Source organism: Myotis nattereri, assembly GCF_964212035.1.
Source record: "Myotis nattereri genome assembly, chromosome: 10".
Lineage (NCBI taxonomy): Eukaryota > Metazoa > Chordata > Mammalia > Chiroptera > Vespertilionidae > Myotis > Myotis nattereri.
In genome coordinates this window covers 62,211,197-62,225,227 of record NC_138085.1, presented here as the reverse complement: position 1 = coordinate 62,225,227, position 14,031 = coordinate 62,211,197, and positions in this window count along the sequence as shown.

The following is a 14,031-nucleotide window of genomic DNA, read 5'->3' as shown; positions in this document are numbered from 1 at the left end:
TAAAATGTCATTGAAACAAAACTGAATCGTGACCTTTTCTGCACATTCTTAAGAACATTGATGTTACCAATTTTTTTGATCTTTTAAATTTTTCCTTATCTGATAGGCTCTCACCAAGTCTTCATTTAAGCTTCAATTCAGAACGAAAAAGATGCGTGCCTCCCCACATTGTCATCATGCTTCACTCTTGTGTGTGATTCAGATCTGCATCACAATTCCTGAGAGCGTGGCCCGAGGGACCTGCACGTTCCGCTCTCCCGAGGGAAGATAAAGGTCACCTCCCAGGTGGTGCTGGTGGGAACGGGGTAGGAAGGGATCTTAGGTGCTGCCCAGCCCCAGGGGTTCTGCAAGGCATTCAGGATGGTTGGCCTTGTTACAGGTGGCAGTGACTTCTTTCAAATTTCTACTTAGAAAAACAATAATTAAAGTAATTATTTAGACAACCTCTTGGCCTATGCTACTAAGACCACTTTGGGAGTCTCTTTTCTACTGGTTAAAAATATAAAACATAAGTTTACTGAAATAAAGACCATACAATGAAGCTTCTACACATTTGACTCAAGAAAAATAATAATGAATGTAACAATAAATCCCATCAATACAGCCTGGATTATGCTTGTCTTTATTTTGTTGTAATAAAATATAATTTAAAAAAATGTAAGAAGTGGCCCACATAGACCAAAAAAAAAAAAAAAAAAGCACAGATAGTCATTAATTCAGCCTTGGGGGCAGTGTTCACATTTTCTGGTTTTTTTTTAAAAAAAGAAATGATATCCAGATATTTGTACGCGAACTCTTGATTTTAAATATTAGGAACCAGTTTAAAAATTAAACAAAAAACTCGCTGCGGCCCGGCCGAGCCCCGCGCGGCTCCGCCTGCACCTCCCGCAGGCCCGGGCTGCCATCGCGCCCCCGGAATGCCGGCCGCTCGATTAGATTGGGGGGACCCGCCTTCTGCCCGGCGCGCCCCCAGCAACCCGCTCAGGGGGGAGAAGAGGCAGCGAGAACCTTCGGGGTTCGGGGTTCGAGGCTCCGATGCGAAGCCCCTCGCGCGGTCGGGTCTTCAGGCTCCCCGGCTGCCCCGCCGGCGGGCGCGGGGTTCGCGCGGTCCAAGGCTTTCCGCTCTCACGACTTCCCGGGTCGGGTCCGCCGCTCGGCCCCACCCCTCGGCCCGCCGCCGGCCGCCCGGACGGCCGCTCCGGACACTCGGACTCGCGGGCCCGCTCCGGGGGGGGCCCAGATCCACGGCGGGCGCGGAGGGGTTTCAGAGCTCAGCGGCCGGACTCCTCCTCCCGCACCGCCCCGGGAGGCGGGAGGCGAGCGGCGCGCCTTTCTAGGCCCCCGCGGTCCGTCCGTCACGGCCCTGCCAACCGGCCCCTTCATTCCCGAGAGAGAGAGAGACCTTCGCGGGCGTTCCCCGTTTACTCTTCCGGGGGCGGCCGGGCCTGAAGGTGCGGGGGGACTCCGGCCCCGTCCCTTCCCGCCGAGCCGCCGGCCGCGAGTGCGCATGCTCCGCGGTGCCGCCGCCGCCGGGTGAACCCTGATAGAGCCATCGCGAGGCGGGCTAAGCGGAGCTCCAGTGGCGCAATCGGTTAGCGCGCGGTACTTATACAGCAGTGCTTGCAGAGCGATGCCGAGGTTGTGAGTTCGAGCCTCACCTGGAGCACGTCCCTTTTGGGTGTCGGAGGGCCCCCTTTTATCCCTGCCCAGGAGAACAAGTTAGTCTCTCTTTAGCCCTCCCAGTTCCTGTCTCGGCTCCGAGCGCACGTACAGCTCAGTCGTTGGCAGGAAGCCGATCGCAATGGCGCTTCTAACCTGCTTTCCGAGCTACTTGTTCGCCCGGCGCACCGCCCAGCTGCTCGGACCCGGGTTACTTACTGCTCCCTCCTAGTTCTCCCCCTAGGCGTTTCCTTTCATGGCACCCCGTCCCGGCTACAGCCCCGGGTGTGTGGCCCGGAGGTCCCGGGGCGCAGCACCCGTGATGGGGCCACGCCTAGGCATCGAGTTAGAAAATCCCCGGCGCCCCACTCCACCGGGCGTGCCGAGCTCTCGGCGCCGGGACCAGCCAGCCCGGTTCCCGGCCGCTGCTCCTCGTCCTGGGCCCGGTGCGGCGCGGCGCGGTGCCCTTTGGGTGGCGCGGCCGGAGCGGGGGCCGGGCGACCGCTCCCGGGAGTTGGGGCTGAGGCCCCCGCGGGGCGCAAGTGGAGCAGCCCACCCCCTTCCTCTTCAATAGTAATAACTGGCCATCCCCCATCTGCGGGCCCTGAGGCCGTCCCTCCCCCTCCTCCCTAGGCGGGTTGGCGGGGTTTGGGGAGTGTGCCTGGCCGTCCCTCTCTCCCCCGTCTGTGCCCCTTCTCCCCGGGGTGAGTCAGGAGGGGTGGGGTGGCCGGTAAACCGGGCAGCAGATGTTTTCTAGTGCTCTCCGAGGGGCTGGTGCCCTTCCATGCGGGCCACAAACCCCAGGCTCGGGGTCCTGGGGTGCGCGGTGGGGCAGGAAATGGCCCCCCACCCCCGCAGTGGCCAGCTGGCGTTTGAAGCCAGCACCAAACACTGCCCTGAGGCACAGGGGCTCGCGCAGCCGAGGGGTGGGTGTCCGGGTCGGATGGATGCCCGTATTCCCAGGTGTGGGCGAGAGGGAACAAGTTAGGTTGGGGTGAGAGGCCTCCTGCACGCGTTCTCCCCAGAGTGGTTTCAGCTGTTTGTATGGACGTGATGGGAGTTAAAGCTTGGGATGGAAATAGGACCTGGAGCGGTGAGAAGGAAGTCGGTGGTGGTGGAGCTCCTGTTTGAATCCTGGTCCTACTACCCCAGCCCCGGATTCAGAACCGGGAGGCTCAGCCATCCGAGTGTGAGAAAGCCCACCCGCCGCACCCGCTCCTCACCCAGCCAGGGCCTTTCACAGGCTCACCCTCAGCGGGGCGAGAGCGCCCTTTAAAAAATCTAGCCCAGGCCTGGAAACAAGTATCTGTCCATTAAAAAAAAAAAAGAAGCTTGCTTAATTTTTTAAAAAGCTTTGTTGATATATAATTCACACACCACACAATTCACCCATTTAAAGTATACAATTAAATGGATTTTGGTATATTCACAGATATGTGCAACCATCACCACATTTTATTTTATATACGTTAATTCATTGATTGTATACTCTTTTTTCTGTTTGTTAAAAAATCAACTCAGCAAATATCTCTTAAACAACTACATGTTTTAGAAATTGTTTGAAGGAATATTCTGATTTCTGAAAGGCTATTTACTAGTAGTAAATTCTGTGATTTAATATGAATTGTAATTAATTAAATTATTAACTATTAAGCATTTCGTAAGGTATTTTTCTCAGACATCATCATGATAAATATATAAAACAAGATCCAACAAAACACTGTGTTAGATTCAGCCAATCTACTGTTATTGCACTGATATCTCTCACAGATGTCTAGGTCCATATTGTTTACATCATCCATTAAGGCACTAAGAATCCCTGTGCTTAGTTTGGTTACTAAATAGATATTCAAAATTTATTTTTTTTAGTCCAAAAATAGATTTAACTCCACAGCTTAGGGAGTCATCAAAGCACCTTTTATTGCGCTAGTTTTTTCTTCCAGGTGATTCTGCAAATGACCAAAGAGAGCACTTAAGAGCCTTATTGATCTCTGGTTTACTTCATTATCTTGCTTTCAACTTAGACGCCTTGTTTGTACCATCACCACAATTTTGGAACATTTTCATTACTTCAGTAAGAAACCCTTTAGCCACCCCCATCCCAGCATGAAGTAATCACTAATCTACTTTCAGTCTCTATAAATTTCCCTATGGTGGACTCTCATATAAATGGAATAATATAATACGTGGTCTTTTGTGACTGGCTTCTTTCAGTTTGCCTAACGTTTTCACGAGTCATCCATTCTACCCTCTATCAAGTACTTTCTTTTTATGGCTGAATAATACTCTAAGGGATGGATTCTCTTCATTTTTGAACAATGGAGAAAAGGTCGGCATTTTAAAGAGAAAATTTGCTGAAAACTGCTTTTAAAAAAGAGAATTAGTTTTTAAAATGTAGGAAGCATAAAAACGATCAGACTTGCCAAGGGTACGTTTCTGACCTTCAGAGGTTACTTATTGCAAGAACTGGTCAGGTACTATTGAGAGCTGAGCACAGGGCAGGTTCTCCACCTGGACAGAAATAAATGACTGAAAGATCATTCTGCCCCACTCTACCCACATTGAAACCCCTTCTGCAAAACCCCAGCTCCCTATTTGGAAGCTTCTGGCATCAATATGTCATTTCTTCGCGAGGCAACTCATTCCATTTTCTGTCAACTCTCATGGCTAGAACCTTCGTCCTCTTCAATATAGTTTCTGTCCCTATTGGTTATTGCTGGAATGGCGGTGGTTTGGGGACCAGTTTTTCTGGTGAGGTGGGAAGGCAGGAAGACAAATTAGTTGCCCTTCCTCTATTTAATCTAAAAATCCCCTGCTAGGAAATTATTGGTGGGTGACAAACAGACCACAGGCAAATTTGTAGTCTAACATCTTAATGTGCTAGTGATAGGATTTTTCAAAGTTGTAATGGGTGATAAAGATCAAGTCAAAATTATGGGAAAATGCTTTAAAAATCATCATGTCCTATACAGGTCTAAGGAGGTGATATTATTATTACCACGAGATCGGTGTGTATATAATGCATGGTAGCTTCAATGGAAGATGGGTAAATATGAGATAGACAAACTTGAGCGTAGGTTGAAGTTATAGCTGATTTCTAGCAGGGGAGAAGCCTGACATAACCCAGGCTGACATTAGCTTTGTAGACGGCTTGGATGAAAACAGGCTTATTAAAACTGTATGTGATATGAAGCCAGAGGGAGAGCAAATTCAGTAGAATGTGGAGGAACAGAGAGCCAGTCCAGAGACACATGTTTCTGACAAATGACAAGATGCAATCTGATAGACACAATTGTAAGCCTATGTTCGGTTCAGAGTTCAGTGCGGGGAACACGCCTGGCTTGACAGCTGTTTGCGTGTAAAGGATCTGGGGATTTCAGATGTGTGCCGTCTCAGTGGTCCCAGCCTTGTGACCCAACGGCTAAGAATGTCAACCCGTTATTAATGCATTACTGTATAATGCATGACATGGTCTGGTGTCAGGGATCAGAAAACAGCAGTCTGTGGAACAAATCTAGCCTCCAGACAGGTTTTGTTTGGCTTTCTAGCACTGACTGGCAAAGGGTTCAGATTTTTTTTTTTCTTTTGCCTGCAAGCTGGGAGATTTTACTGAAATGCCCAGATTTAACTTTCTAATGAAAAATCAGACTTGGCTCTCTGGGGCCCTTATTCCCATATGGCAACATTGGCCTTCCCCTTGGGCTGGGCATGTGCTCTTCCGTTTGCCAGCACAGAGGTGGGTGCCAGGAGCCACTGCTTCCCTCCCTCTCCCCCGTGGCTTGCTTTGTGGTTTTCAACCCCTGACTCACTCCTCTCATGTTTGCCCTACAGACGCCGAGCATGTGGCCTGAGTGTGGATACAGGGAGGGGGCGCTGCTGAACTCTCAGTAGGTCAGAACACAGCCTCAGGGCTGTGATCTGTATGAACACAGCCCGTTTAAAATTCAACAAACAAAGCCCCAGTTCTTTATTATGGAAAATTTCAAATGTACCCATAAGTAGAGAAAACTATATATATCTATATATATCTATATATCTATATATCTATAATATATATCTATATCTATATATCTATATCTATATCTATCTATCTATCTATCTATCTATCTATCTATCTATCTATATATATGTAAACCCCTATGTAACCATCCATCTTGACCTTTAAGAATTGCAAATGTTGTTCATCCATCTCCTTCCCTCCCCCTGCACCATCACTGGAATATTTAAAGGAAACCTCAGGTATGGTTTAATTTAGCTTGTAAATACTTCAGTAGTATGTATGCCCAACAGGTAACCACTTTTTAAAAAAGCATGACCCCAGTGTCATCATGACACCTAACAAGATGAATAATAATACCTCTACATCATCTAATACCTAGTCTTTTCAAATTTCTACTCAGCTCTGAAAGGTATTTTTACACTTGTTTGTTTGAATCAAGATCCAAAACAAGGTTCACACATTGCAGTTGATAAATCCATTAAAATTTTTTGTTTTAAAAATGTTTTTATTGATTTCTTTTTAAGAGAGGGAGGGAGAGGGAGAGAGATAGAAACATCGATGGGAGAGAAACATCCATCGTCTGCCTCCTGCACTCCCCCTACTGGGGATCAAACCCAAAACCCAGGCATGTGCCTGGCCAGGAATCGAGCTGGCTGGGCTGATCAATCTATTTTTTAAGTCTCTTTTAATGAATACCAACAGCTTCTCTTCCTACTCCCTTTTATGGTATTTATTTGTTGACCTATAGAATTTCCTACAGAATTTGACTAATTGCATCCTTAAGGCATTCTTTAATGAGTTCTTCAAACCTCCCTGCACACACACACACACACACACACACACACACACACAGTCACTCACACACACTTAGATTCCTAAGCTTGATAATACTCAGATTCTTTTCTTTTTGCAAAATATGTTCTAGGAGGTTCTAGTTCCACATTCCGTGATGCTAATTTTATTGGTGATTTCAGATGTGGTCAGACAAATCCATCCTTACAAAATTCCACATTAGCTTCTAACCTAATAGTTTTAGCAGCCACTGGTGCTCTTTGTCCAGATTTATTATTTTATTCATGATTACACAATAGTGGTTTTCTAATTCTATTATTCCTTCTGAATTTATGACTGAACAATTGGCTATTTGATTTTCCTAAAGCATAATTCATATAAAAAAGACTAGATAATATTGCTTGACTCTTTTCCTTTTTCTACTAACCTTTAAAATAATGAGTTAATATCCTAATAACTCCCAGAGGGGATGAATTCGTTTTTATTTTACACCTTTTTTTTTTAGTTATATTTGACATACAGTGAACGGCATTAATAAAGTTGAGTAGCAATATTTGCCTGTATATCTTTGAGATAGATTCTAGATGTGGGATTACTGGTCCAAGGGTTGGATATCTATTATATATAATGTAAAATTATATATAACTATGTCTATAATAATTTATATTATACCAAATATAATGTTATATAAGGTTATGTATAAAATATAACATATACATATATATATAATTTTCCAGATGTGCAGAGTCATCTTTAAAGAGGGTTTCTGATGGATTAGATACATTGGGAGCAAAAGGGCACAATGAAGGCTGCCTCCTAGGCTTTTCCCTTAGAAGGAATCCAGGTGAAGGGAGGAAAGGACCATTTTGTGGGATGGGAAAGACTCGGGGAGGAGCAGGGTTGGGAAGGGGAAACAATCAAGTGTTAGGCTTTGAATGAGTCATCCAAGTGGAGATGGCAAGTGTGCTCATAGGAGCACTGGTTGAAGGGCCTGGCTGACGGATGCCAGATGGGGTACACGCATGTCCTCCAATTCCAGGGCTGGCACGCAGGTAGTTAAGAAAGAGGCACTTCCCGAGGCTCTGACTTAAGGCCTAGCTGGTCAAAGATCTCAGCTTGCAGGGGTGCCTTGAAGAGAACCCCAGGCTTAGAAAAGGCCCATGAGACCCCGCCCCCCCTCCCAGCCTGGTCCCTCTGGCCCTTGGACTCTGTCCTGCTGACTTTGGCTTAACCTGTTTCCATTTTATCTATTAGTCTTATAATGTTTAAAGTCATTTAAAAATATTTTTATTTTGTTTAAGTGGTTATTATTTTATTAACCGAATATTGACTAATTCTTCTTATCTTCAATTTTTTTGTTCTGTCTTAGCCATTTCGTTCCTTTGACCACTCTTGTTAACAAGTATATTCTTTCCTTTTAAAATTCCACTATGTCCTTAGTCTTTTCATTTATTTCCTCTTGGTCTTCCTTTAACTTTTTCTCCCTGGACCGGGAGAATGAAGGCTACGCTTAATGAGAAGCCGGGTCAAGAGGTTGAGAGGTCTGAAAGCATCTGAGTGTCTGATTCTAAAGACTGGTCTCTACCAAGTCTCTTTCTGTGGTCTGATTGTGGGATCCAAGAGTACCCTCCTGCATTAGCCAGTTAGACTCGGGTTTCTGTCACTTGTGATCAAAAGGAGTCTTGACTGATGCAATTGTTTTTGTACAAAACATCACTTGACACTGATGACCAGTTTTCCAAATTCCTTACTGAAAATTCCTTTCAGAAAGAAAAGGCAGCGTCCATTTCTGGCTAAACTAAAAGTTACTGTAACTTTTCCAAGTATTAAACTGGCCTGAGGATAAAGGCAACGGGTACTCCCCTGTGCCTTTGTTCAAAGCCCAGCCGTCTCCATGAGCACATTTGCCATCGCCACTCGGAAGACTCATTCGAAGCATTAAAACTTGATTTTCCCCTTCCTAAGTGAAAAGCCTGGGAGGCAGCCCTGACTGTGCCCCTTTGCTCCCAATATGGCTAATCCATCAGCAAGCCCTGTGTCTCCCTCCAGCATGTATCCTGCATCCTTGCCCTTCTGCAGGTCCTGTCATCTCCTGCTTGGACTATTGCAGTAGCCTCTTAACAGATTCCCACTTCCACTCCTTGTCTTTCTCCAGTTCCTTCTCCACACAGAATCCCCAAACGAGCTTTTAATAACACAAATCAGTTCCTGTCATTTCCTTGCTTAAAACCATTGATAGCTTTCCATTGCCTACAGAATAAAATGCAAAGGTCTACAGTGGTCCAGAAGGCCCCATGTATCTGAACTGGCCCCTTCCCATCTCTCCAACCTCAGCTCCTGTTACGCTGTCCTAACTTCCTATACTCCAGCCACTCCAGTCTTTCTGGTCCTTATTTCTGCCTCAGAGCCTTTGCAATGGCCATTCCTTCTCCAGAAATACCTTTGCCCAAATCTTAGTGTTGCCGGCTCTTCAACTTTCAGGGTTCGACTATTACCCCCTCAGAGATGCCTCAGTATAGTAGTGTTTACTACTATCTAAAATTAGTGTGTATATAAGTGGTAATTGTTTATGTCCCATCATCCTATATAATAAAAGGCTAATATGCAAATCGACCAAATGGCCAAACAACTGGTCACTATGATGCACACTGACCACCAGGGGGCAGATGCTCAACACAGGAGCTGCCCCCTGGTGGTTAGTGTGCTCCCACAGGGGGAGCTCCGCTCAGCCACAAGCCAGGCTCACAGCTGGTGAGCGCAGTGGTGGTGGTGGGAGCCTCTCCCACCTCTGTGGCAGTGCTAAGGACCTCTCGGGGGATGTCTGCCTGCAGGGAGTGGACCTAAGCCGGCAGGCAGACATCCCCCGAGGGATCCCGGACTGTGAGAGGGCACAGGCTGGGCTGAGGGACGCCCTCCCTGCCAAGTGCACGAATGTCGTGCACCAGCCTCTAGTTAGGACATAAATTCCAACTGTGCCAAGTCAATAGGTGTTCAACAAATATTCAGTGAATGCATGGAAGAATAATAGAGGAGCAACACATGGGCACAAACTCTAAAACTGAGTAGAGAACATGGGTCCCTTTGCTGCTGGTTCACTTTGCAGGTAGATGCCTGGTGCCTGGTGTTCAGAAAGTGCTTCAAAGTCTTTCCAAGGTCACGTCACTGAGTGTGTGCGTTGCCCCGGCTGGCTTCCGGCCTAGTTGAAGAGTAGTGCCCCCACCAGAAGCCTAAGAGAAAACGGGGAGGGTGCCGGGGCAGTGACGTGGTGTTGATAAGAATCACCTGGGGATGTTACGGTGCAGCTTCCTGGGCTAATGCCCAGTGATTGTGAAGTTCTAGAGCTGGACTGTAGGAAAGGGGAGGATAGGTGACCCCCTCATCCAGGTTGGCCTGGGACGTCACCAGTTCTAGCACTGAAGATCCCTCACTCCCTGGAAATCCCTCAGTCCCTGGCAAACCAGGTGAGTTGGTCATCCAACCCAAGGGGTTCAGAGAGGCAGATAGTAGGATGCAGGAGCTCAGAATGGTTTCTTGGAGGAGCCGAGGTGGAAATGCTTCTCCTCCTCGGCCTTGGGTTTGGCTGTCCTCTCGGCCCTACCTTTGAGCAAGTCTAGGTCTCCCAGACAACTAGTCCAGACAAAAGGGAAAGGAAACCACAGGTCCTTGAACACGTGCAATGAGCCAGCGCTGCTCTAGGGCTTTGTTACCCAATCTCTTCCTCTGCAGCCTTTTTATTGCTCCCATTTTAGAGGCAGGGCACTGAGGTTGTGTAATTGCGCAGGCTCAGAGGAGACGGGAGTGACAAAGTCGACCTGACACAGAAGGCCAGGCCTTTTCTAGGTGTTTTGCTGCAGGGAAGGCCAGAGATATGGCAGGGACCTCAGCCTGACAGTGGTCCTTCAGGCCCCTGCGCTGGGGCTCTCCTGGGATCTAGGGAAGAACCCTGAGGCTAGTGAAACAGTTGAGGAAGAGGCACCCAGGAAGTTTCTTGGATTCGTTCTGGCTGGCTGCACAGATGGCAGTCTACCACAAGGTGGTGCTGTAGCTCTGCCTTAGGAGGCCCCCCTTGCACTGGATCCCATGCAGGGACCAGCCAGTAAGCCTTATTTTACCAGCAGCCTGTAGGGCAACCTGGGCCTGTCCATAGCTTTCTGCCTTTCCCTGACTCTCCCAGGCCAAGGTGAGAGGGCAGAGATGGGCAGGAGGCCTGGAGATGAGTAGGCTTGAGCCAGTGCAGAGTCCTAGCAGTGAGGGTGACTGCGGAGCACAGCTGTCAGGAGGAGGGGCAGGGAGGCTGTTCTGGAACTAACAGGGCTCATAACGGGGGCCCAGTCCTCTCCCAGCTTGTGCAGAACACTTCAGAGAAATCGGACCTGCTCCCCCAGGGTGGGTGTGGGTCCGGAGGGGCTTGGGCAGAGAAGAGGCTGCAGACTGTTTTGGCCAAGTGAAGGTCTGGGGCTGGAAAGTGGGGAGACAAAGAGGAAATGGGAGTCCTGGGTGCCCCACGTGGGGGAAGAGGGAGGAGAGGGCAGCTTTAGAAAGGGAGGGTGCTTGGATGTGGGACAGGGAAGCAGAAAGCAGAGGGTGGGGTTGCTGGAGGCAAATTTAGTCAACTTTACGCTGTCTTTCCCTGATCTCTGGGCTGAGAGGGCTGAAGCAAAAATTCCCTTTAGGAATGCTTTTTATATTAAATTTTCATTCATCATTTATATAGAATCTATTAAAATATTTTGATTTATATTTAAAATGTCATTTTTTAAAAGTTCAGTAAGCAATACATTCACAGGTTCCAAATTCAGGGGGTTCAAAATAAGTAACCTGTTCTATTTATGATCTAAACCAGTGATGGCGAACCTTTTGAGCTCGGCGTGTCAGCATTTTGAAAAACCCTAACTTAACACTGGTGCCGTGTCACATATAGAAATTTTTTGATATTTGCAACCATAGTAAAACAAAGACTTATATTTTTGATATTTATTTTATATATTTAAATGCCATTTAACAAAGAAAAATCAACCAAAAAAATGAGTTCCCGTGTCACCTCTGACACGTGTGTCATAGGTTCGCCATCACTGATCTAAACAAACAGCCAACCCAATTCTCCCAACAGAGAAGCAGCAAGAACAGTAAAAGACAATTCTTGGAAAAAAATGTGTTAAGAGCGTCACCCTTAGTGTTGCAAAAACTCTCCTGAGGCTGGTTTGCCTTTAATTTTGAGATATTTTTCATGTGCAGAAGTCTCAGCGTTTATGAAACCATGTCTTCCCCTGTCTGATCTGATCTCTTCTTTGCCTGGGAGGTCATTGCTCATCCTGAGATCAGTTAAACAGTCTTTTTCTTCAGTTGCCTTTTCATGGCTTCATAGTTTGCTCTCCAGTGCACCTCAGAGACGTGTCTGTTAGTGATGTGATTCCAGAGGAGCCGAGCGCTGGTGTGGCTACCCGAGGGCCATGCCTTTGGAGGCCAGCCAGCCTCCGTCCTCAGCCCCAGCTCTGACCGTCTCTCCACTGGGCAGTTTTCCAGGCAGGACAGGCAGGCTGAGGGGCCTCTGGCATGGGACCTTCCCATCTCGAGAAGAAGGCCTGGGCGAGCTGAGCCTACCGTGGGAACTGGGATGGGAGTGGGGCAGACTCTGGCCACTGTCTGGGTGTTCTTGTCAGCTGGTCCAAGAGGCAGGCGTCCCCAAGCAGAGGTGAGCCGAATGTGGGCAATCTGGGCAGTTCCGGAGGACGGCCTGCTCCCTGGGTGGCAGGCAGAGCTGGAGCCCAGACGCCATGGCCCGGGGAACTCGGCAGGCCGGACGATGAGAACTCCTGAGCAGGGTCTGGGTGGGGTGGGCCCTCTGGAACATGGAGGAACCCCGGGAATCAGGACAGGCATTAGCCAGGTCCCCCTGGCAGCCAGCCTGCCCCTGTGGCATTTTAGAAAAGGTACCCAAGAGGCTGAAATGGCCTGTGTGGTAGTGTGTGTGTGTGTGTGTGTGTGTGTGTGTGAATTCTTGAGTCAACTACAGCACCATTATTACTGCCTGGTGCCTTAGTCGCCTCAGTCCCAGCAGGAGGAGGGAGATGCCCCCTCCTCCCCTCATACCATCTCCCTAGATGTTGGGGATAGCCCTATCCACCTTGTTTATAAAGGGGCCCCTCTGATTTCCCAAGACACCCTAATCTGAGCACCGAGGAGACAGCGATAACAGCTCTTGTCTGGGAGGCAAGAGACTAAATGTTGCCTTCAAGTGATCCCCAGTCACATGGCCTCAGATAGCATCCTGCTCTTTTCTTGGGTATCAGTTTTCTCATCCACAAAATGGGACGATGATCTTGCTCCAACCAGCAAACCAGAGGAGCAGGTGAAGGAATAGGTGAGGTGCTGTTTTGGGATAAAGAAAGTGAGTCATCTGAGTGTAAGATTCTGAAGAGGTTGCACCCAAGGCCTGTGGAGTACGGTTTCCCAGCTGGGCTGCCTCTTCTTGAGGTGACGGCATCGCCCCCGACCCCACTCCCAGAGACACCGTGGAGGATCTTGAGCCTCACTCAATTCATTTCCCACATTCTTACTTCCCGGTGGAAGGAGGGATCTCAATGGCCTCTGAGACGGTAGCCAGGACTGGGAACCTCAATGACCTGGATGGGAAGAGCCCAGCAGGAGAATTAAAATCTTGTTCTTTCCCTCAACAAAGCACAGATAAGCCAGGGGGAGGGGACCCAATGTGCATGAGCCCCACAAGGCTGAGTGAGCACTCGGCTGAACACAAACCTTCTCCCGTTCTGCCATGACCTGTCCCACACCACCTGGAGGAGGCAATTTGGGGTCCAGAGGCCAGGACTTGTCCTCTGCTAGGGTCATCGTCTTTAGTTGGAAATACATTTCAAGGGGGGGGGGTGGCAAAGGGGTCCTCTTGACAAGAATGAAAATTTAATTCACACTTCGATTCATCTGTGCAGAAATTTAACTCACGCTTCGATTCTCCCAGTCCCTACTGGGTGAGCAGTGAGCAAAACAATGAAGTGTTCAACTACATGTGAATGTCGTGAGACCCGCAATATAGCCTGTCCTGTTAAGTGATGTTTTGTTTCTCTTGGATAAAAGTGCTCAGTTCTCAGATTGCCTTTCCAGCTTCTCCCACCAAGATGGTGCTGAGTTATGTGGGCAGACATGGGCAGCCTTTGCGACATCTGGCAGGAGCGAGGAGGTGGGATCCTGGGGTGTGGTGTCCTCGTGTTTCCAGGCAAATCCCTCGTCCCTGCTGGCCATGAACTGCCCTTGAAGCTGAGTTGTGTAACTCATGGTACGGTCCCTCCTGGTCTGGCCAGAGCCCTGAGATGCTCCAGCTGACCAGCTCTCTGTTCCTGGGTGCTTCCTGGCTGCCTCCCACAGCGCCCCCTCCTGTCCTGCGGGTCTTCTCGCGGTGCCTGTGGCCCTGGCTGGCCTGCTGTCTCACAACCTGGCAGCCACGCCTGTGGGAACTGCAGTTGGCTTGTGAGGCTGAGTTTCTGAGACTTCTCTGCCTTACCCGGGAGCCCTGGTGTTGGCAGCAGAGGCTGGGTGGGTTCTGTTGGCCCAGAGCAGCCTGAGACGCT